Here is a 7349-nt window from a genome sequence, read left to right on the forward strand (position 1 = left end):
AGGCCTGTACCAACCTTTCATGAGAAGACTAGGATAAAATATGAATCTGCCAACACAAATAGGAAATCCAATCTCGTTTTGTGCAGTTGCACTGAAATCAAGCAAAGTGTTTCGCGTAGCGAAGCAAAATGTCGCAATAGCAACAAGTTTAATAGATATTCCTGTTTAAACAGAGGCAAAAAGGAATCAATTACTGGCTAATAAAGGAGGATGAAACATGCGGCCACAAAAATGGTAATCCCGCCAATCCCTAACAAGTGTTGCAGTTTTGAAATAAGATTCAGTAGTTAATTCTGAGAGTGGCATTGTTTAATTTTACCAGCGGCAATAGATTAACAAAAAGCATAAACAGTTCCAGGGGAGAGTGGGCGCAACAACACCATGTGCTTCCATCTACTTATAAAGGGGGTGATGCAGAGTTTGTTGTAACAAAGCAACAAGCATCATGTCTGGGCTGGTACCATTTTTGTTCACTATTTAATGGGAAAAGACAGCAATACAATAGCTTCAATTCAATATTTATTTAAAATAGTACCAATACAAGTAGCACATCATCTCAAAACACACTGCATGATCATGTGGATGAAGGCAAGTACCAACCTGTCATGACACTCACAAGATCAACTACGAATCTGCCAACACGAATAGGAAATCCAATCTCGTTTTGTGTAGTTGCACTGAAATCAAGCAAAGTGTTTCGAGTAGTGAAGCAAAATGTCGTAATAGCAACAAGTTGAATCGATACCCCTGTTTTAACAGAGGCAAAAAAGGAAACAATTGCTTGTCGATAAAGGAGGATGAAATAGACGGTGGCAGAAAGAAGCATCTAACTTATCTTGGATGGAAAACAAAATAGGATAGTAGCATTTCTAAAACGGTTGCATTGATTCATATTAACAGAGACATTCTCTTAAAATAACATTCGTTAAAAAATGTAATTTACTTTTAATAGTGGCATTGCTTCAATTTTCCGGCGGCATTCTTAGATTAACAACAGCAAAATAGCTGTATGGGACATGCCAGCACCATGTGCGTCCACACGTATAAATGGGTGATGTAGAGTATGTAGCCAAGCAACATATATGCGTTGGTCCCATATTTGTTCTCTTTGAACCTTTTTCCATGTGAGGGCAGCAAATCTAGTCCTGCACAAACTACCCGACCCCCCAGTTTCTTTCCCTTTTCAACAAAGAGATCGGTTCCTTACAGATGTGTGTACCGGGTTACCCCCCTTTTTCCCTTTTCGACCAACAAAGCGGCTGGATAGCCAGTTTATACTACTTTCTGTCCCTCCTTTCCTCGTTGAACCACGTCCTAGATTCTTGCTCCAGCCCACCGCACCCTTCTTTCCTCTTTGAACCAAGACCTAGATTCGACTACAGATCGAAAAAGATCCACATGCAGCTAGAGCAACAACGGTTTCAAAGAAACTTATACCTTAGGGTCGTCGGGATGTGGCAAGGCGTGCGACGGGAGGCCGGATCTGCCCACACTATGTACGACAGCGAGGAAGAAGGGGTCGGTGGCCCTCCCGCACAGGCGCTGGGTCAAAGAGAACATCGCAGCTGGCAGTGGATTGCCTCCCTCGCCGAAGGCGATAGAGTGAACACTGCACCTCCTCCCCTTCCCGGTGTGACGGGATATGGACGCCTCCTTCACCATCTGTGAGGGGGGAGAGAGAGACAAGAGGCCAATGCAATCTTGTTTAGATCTGGTGAAGAGAGGGTGAGAGACTGTGAATATAGCAAACCCTAGCAAATGAACGCCGAGCCTCCAGCGTGTATACATATATGTAGTGCGGCAAGAGTGTGGAGAGTGCAAACCCTAGCGAACAAGTGCTGAGGCTCCAGCTTATATATATACTACTATACTACGGACTGAGCTCCGGTGCCTTCACTGCACCTGCTTTTGGCTGTATGACAGGTGAGCCAGCCATATTTTGGGCCCACCTGTCATAAACCAAAAGGCAGGTGCACTAAGTCAATGAAGCTGCGTCCATATAGTACTCTCGTGTATACGACTAATATATAGTGGAGTGGTTTTCTTATTCTCTCCATAACAATCGTTTTAAATTGTGTAAGTACAAAACGAAACTCTTTATTTAACGTATAGTGAAGAAAACTACTACTCCCTCCGTCTAGGTGAGTAAGTCATCTTAGGTTGTGCACCATGACCAAGGAGGAGGGGAAAATGAGAAACATTAATGTTTATTTGCTAATTAATAGTATTGCATGCAATGAACTAACCACTGTATGTCGTGTTTGATAGTCTCAAGTCATTAAAAGCATGCACACCCTTTATCTCTTATTGGTTGAAATGTCAAGAAACAAAAAATGAGGTAGAAGTTAATGCACCGCGCCTAAGTGTTTTGGAATTATTTGGTTTTCGTGAGATGACTTACACACCTAGACGGAGGGAGTATTACTTCCAGTGAACTAACGATCCACGCCCACGCGTCCTGGTCGCACTTCCTATCCTTCACGTGTGGTACACTACCCTCCCTTAAGTGAACAACCACACATGCGCCAAATTATCGGAATCGTGTGAGAGTGTGTACAAATAAATAATTTTAATTTCAATTATCGGAAAGGTTTGAGAGTATTACAAAGTTTGACTTCGGTCAAATCTAATATGCAGAGTAAATAAAAATGGAGGGCTACTACGTCCATCCGGGTTTTTAGTCCACACCATTTTTTTAAATCAAAGTTAATAGCTGGACAAATAAAATTACAGGGGAGCTGGAGACAAAGTTGTGAGAAGGCTTAGAAATCAATACAAAACTTATGCTCTTAGTACCAATGTCGATCCTTCTTCGAGGAAACATCTGGTTCATAGCCAATTGTGTGATAAAATTGCACCAACGTGAAAGACGACTGCGTCTCCAACGCAACCAAGGTGAACTGACGAAGGATATCATCTTTGTGCGTAACAAGCAAAGAGTACTGATGGAAGACAGCTTGTTTTTCATTGAAAATCGATCAGCTTCACCAGCCGACGCAACCATGAGGTGCAACCATGAGCATCGATAGGTCATCGTGGTGATGCATCATCCATTTGGCATCAAGTTTGGGTGAGGCACCTATGAAGTTCGACAAATCCTCGCTGTGGTCTGTTTCTTCTCAGTAATCAAGCTCGAGGAAGGAAGAACCACGTGGCAGAGGACAGTGAGGCGGAACAACAATGGCCATCCAATTTTGTGCAGTTCCACTAAAATTGAGGAAGACATGCCCGGGTATGGAGATACGCATCGCTGTTTCCAAAAATATAAAAAGGGATATAGTGTTGTTACTTTGTTTTATAAGATTAGCAACGACATCTCAATTGTCAATAAGAATTAATGAAAAGCACACCAACAAATAGAAGCATCATAATTATCTTGATGGGAACTAAACGAGGATACCCGAGAAAAAAAGCATTTCTTCATTTAACCAGTGATAGTACTACCACCATATGGACAATGACCGCACAACCACCATGTACTTTTTGTCGAAACAACATGTATACTACCTCCACCGAGGCATAAATCAGGACAACTTTTTGTTGGGGAACGTAGTAATTTCAAAAAAATTCCTACGCACACGCAAGATCATGGTGATGGCATAGCAACGAGAGGGGAGAGTGTTGTCCACGTACCCTCGTAGACCGTAAGCGGAAGCGTTATGACAACGCGGTTGATATAGTCGTACGTCTTCACGATCCGACCGATCCAAGTATCGAACGTACGGCACCTCCGAGTTCAGCACACGTTCAGCTTGATGACGATCTGCGGACTCCGATCCAGCAAAGTGTCGGGGATGAGTTCCATCAGCACGACGGCGTGGTGACGATGATGATGTTCTACCGGCGCAGGGCTTCGCCTAAACTCCGCGACGATATGACCGAGGTGGAATATGGTGGAGGGGGGCACCGCACATGGCTAAGGAACGATCACGAAGATCAGCTTGTGTGTCTATGGGGTGCCCCCCCCCGCCCCCGTATATAAAGGAGCAAGGGGGGGAGGCCGGCCAGCGCGCCAAGGGAGGAGGAATCCTCCTCCTAGTAGGAGTAGGACTCCTCCTTTCCTACTCCTACTAGGAGGGGGAAGGAAGGAGGAGAGGGGAAAGGAAAGGGGGGCGCCGCCCCCCCTCCTAGTCCAATTCGGACCAGAGGGGGGAGGGGGCACGCGGCCCATGCTGGCCGCCCCTCTCTCCTTTCCCCTAAGGCCCATAAGGCCCAATACTCTCCCGGGGGGTTCTGGTAACCCTTCTGGCACTCCGGTTTTCTCCGAAATCACCCGAAACACTTCCGGTGTCCGAATATAGTCGTCCAATATATCAATCTTTATGTCTCGACCATCTCGAGACTCCTCGTCATGTCTGTGATCACATCCGAGACTCCGAACAAACTTCAGTACATCAAAACTTATAAACTCATAATAAAACTGTCATCGTAACGTTAAGCGTGTGGACCCTACGGGTTCGAGAACTATGTAGACATGACCTAGAACCATTCTCGATCAATAACCAATAGCGGGACCTGGATGCCCATATTGGTTCCTACATATTCTACGAAGATCTTTATCGGTCAAACCGCATAACAACATACGTTGTTCCCTTTGTCATCGGTATGTTACTTGCCCGAGATTTGATCGTCGGTATCCAATACCTAGTTCAATCTTGTTACCGGCAAGTCTCTTTACTCGTTACGTAATGCATCATCCCGTAACCAACTCATTGGTCACATTGCTTGCAAGGCTTATAGTGATGTGCATTACCGAGAGGGCCCAGAGATACCTCTCTGACAATCGGAGTGACAAAACCTAATCTCGAAATACGCCAACCCAACATGTACCTTCGGAGACACCTGTAGAGCACCTTTATAATCACCCAGTTACATTGTGACGTTTGGTAGCACACAAAGTGTTCCTCTGGTAAACGGGAGTTGCATAATCTCATAGTTGTAGGAACTTTGTATAAGTCATGAAGAAAGCAATAGCAACATACTAAACGATCAAGTGCTAGGCTAACGGAATGGGTCAAGTCAATCACATCATTCTTCTAATGATGTGATCCCGTTAATCAAATGACAACACATGTCTATGGTTAGGAAACATAACCATCTTTGATTAATGAGCTAGTCAAGTAGAGGCATACTAGTGACATTAAGTTTGTCTATGTATTCACACATGTATCATGTTTCCGGTTAATACAATTCTAGCATGAATAATAAACATTTATCATGATATAAGGAAATAAATAATAACTTTATTATTGCCTCTAGGGCATATTTCCTTCACTTTTCGAGTGGCATTTCCTCCATAATAGTACTAGTAGGTGATGTTGGACCAGCAGACGAACCCTAGCTACTATACATGGGGAGCTGGGGAGTAGTCGCATAGAAGAAAACCCGCACGCAGCAACCTGGGGAGCTGGACCAGTACAAGAAGTTATACCTCAGGTGGGCGAGATGTCGTTTAGGCAGGCAGGCGGGATCTGCCCACACGACGGCAGCGAACAAGGGCGCGGAGGATCTTCGTCCGTGCCAGTGCCGACTCCGAGAGGACGGTGCGCATCGGGTTCCACCGTCACCGACGGCGACAACGTCAACGCTGCACCTCCTCACCTCCCACAGCGAACGGGATTCGGCCGGATCTGTGACCACCGGTAAGGAGAGAGATAGAGTGGACACTGTCATCTTGTTTTGATATGGAAAGGGTGAGAGAGCGAGACGCGGGAAACTCTATCAAACAAGAGGCTATAATGGAGTAAAAAATCTCTCCATAGCAGTGCTTTTAAATAGAATACACGCATTCCCGGAAAAAAGAAACGAAAACTGGCAGACAATTTTTTAAGGGTCTGTCTAGGACACATCTAGATGTGACATAGTTATGTCACATCTAAGTTGATGTCCACTCTGTTTGTGGTCTATTTTTTTGTCCTAGTTTTTTTTGTTTCTTGTTGCTACATTATATACCTGTGGGAGCTTAGATGTGATATCCTTAAATAACATCTAGATGTGAATTAGACAAACTGATTTTTTAACATACCAAGAAAGAAAACTCGATCAAAAACACGCCCCGCTTCCAGGCCGCGAGAGTCGTCACGCACACACGCATAGACATAGACATGCATATCCGTGTTTACGTAAAATTCAATTTCCATCTCCATCTCCAATCATATTTGTCCAACTGACACATTATTTACGTTGTTAGTTATATACGCAGCAATATTAACATATAACATCTCTTGTTTGCAGACGTCCGGACCGCTGCCACGGCCGGTCCTGACCAACCCAAACCCTCTTCATCACCCGCGCGTGCTTCCCGCCCGAAACGGCCAGTGCCGCATTCATGCCCGGCCAGAGCGGACGTGACCTCTCACTGGCGCCGGCATTGAAGCGGCGTGCCGGCCAAGAGAGCATCGCCCGCGCCGCTTCCGGGTGCACGCGGCTGCTCCGCGTTCAAAGGTCACAATAGCCGGCTACAACATGCATGTAAAAAGTTATCGGGAGTCCGTGCTACAGCTAGCTGTCCTCCCCCAACTCGTCAATCTCTTTCGGTAGTGCTAGTACTCCATGGCACGATCCATCGATAAGCAGGCGGGAAAGTTATCGTATACTCGGTTTGCGGTGAGTGGCATGCCGAGCGATCATGTGGGGTCGAGCCGTGGAGGAGGGTGAGACACGAACACGACAGATGTGATTTAAACGTTGGTTTTGCTCGATGGCGCGATCCAACGAAACGAAACGTTGGTTTCTCCCCGCTTCCATTTTTTCTCCGGAAAAACGGAAACTTTCTCTCCATTTTCATTCCTATTCCAAGGTTGCCCCGTTACAACATTCCATCAAATACAAAGGAAAACTAAAATGCATGCTGATGCATCTCAATGATTCACAGATCATAGCCAATATTTACTTCACAACTAAAGAAAAAAGTTGTGAGAGCGTGTACGAAAGAAAACTACTGATGGGGTCACTACGACTTAAACCCAAAACCCTAAACATGATTTAATTTCCTGGCCAGGCAGAACCTGTCGAAGGAAAGATGGCTGGCACCCTCGGATCATACAATGCTTTTGTGCAGTTCCACTAAGATCGACCTGAGCATCCCTGATGGCAAAGATATTGAAGAAGTGTGATTAGAATAATAGTACTGGCACTAGTTCATGAGACATAAACTCATCACAAGTAGAAGCCGGTAGAAGTAGAGAAAGATCGACATGGAGATGGAGCTACGGCAGTGGAGCAAGCCAGCTCCAAAAGGAAGACGGACTACCTGGGACGTCGAGCTGTAGCTAGAAGGGCAGTTGGGACGCGACATCGGCCCATACCGCGGTGACCCCCGATTAGGACGCACCAACTGTGGGTTTTCT

This window comes from Triticum dicoccoides, chromosome 5B, assembly GCF_002162155.2.
Source record: "Triticum dicoccoides isolate Atlit2015 ecotype Zavitan chromosome 5B, WEW_v2.0, whole genome shotgun sequence".
Classification (NCBI taxonomy): Eukaryota; Viridiplantae; Streptophyta; class Magnoliopsida; order Poales; family Poaceae; genus Triticum; species Triticum dicoccoides.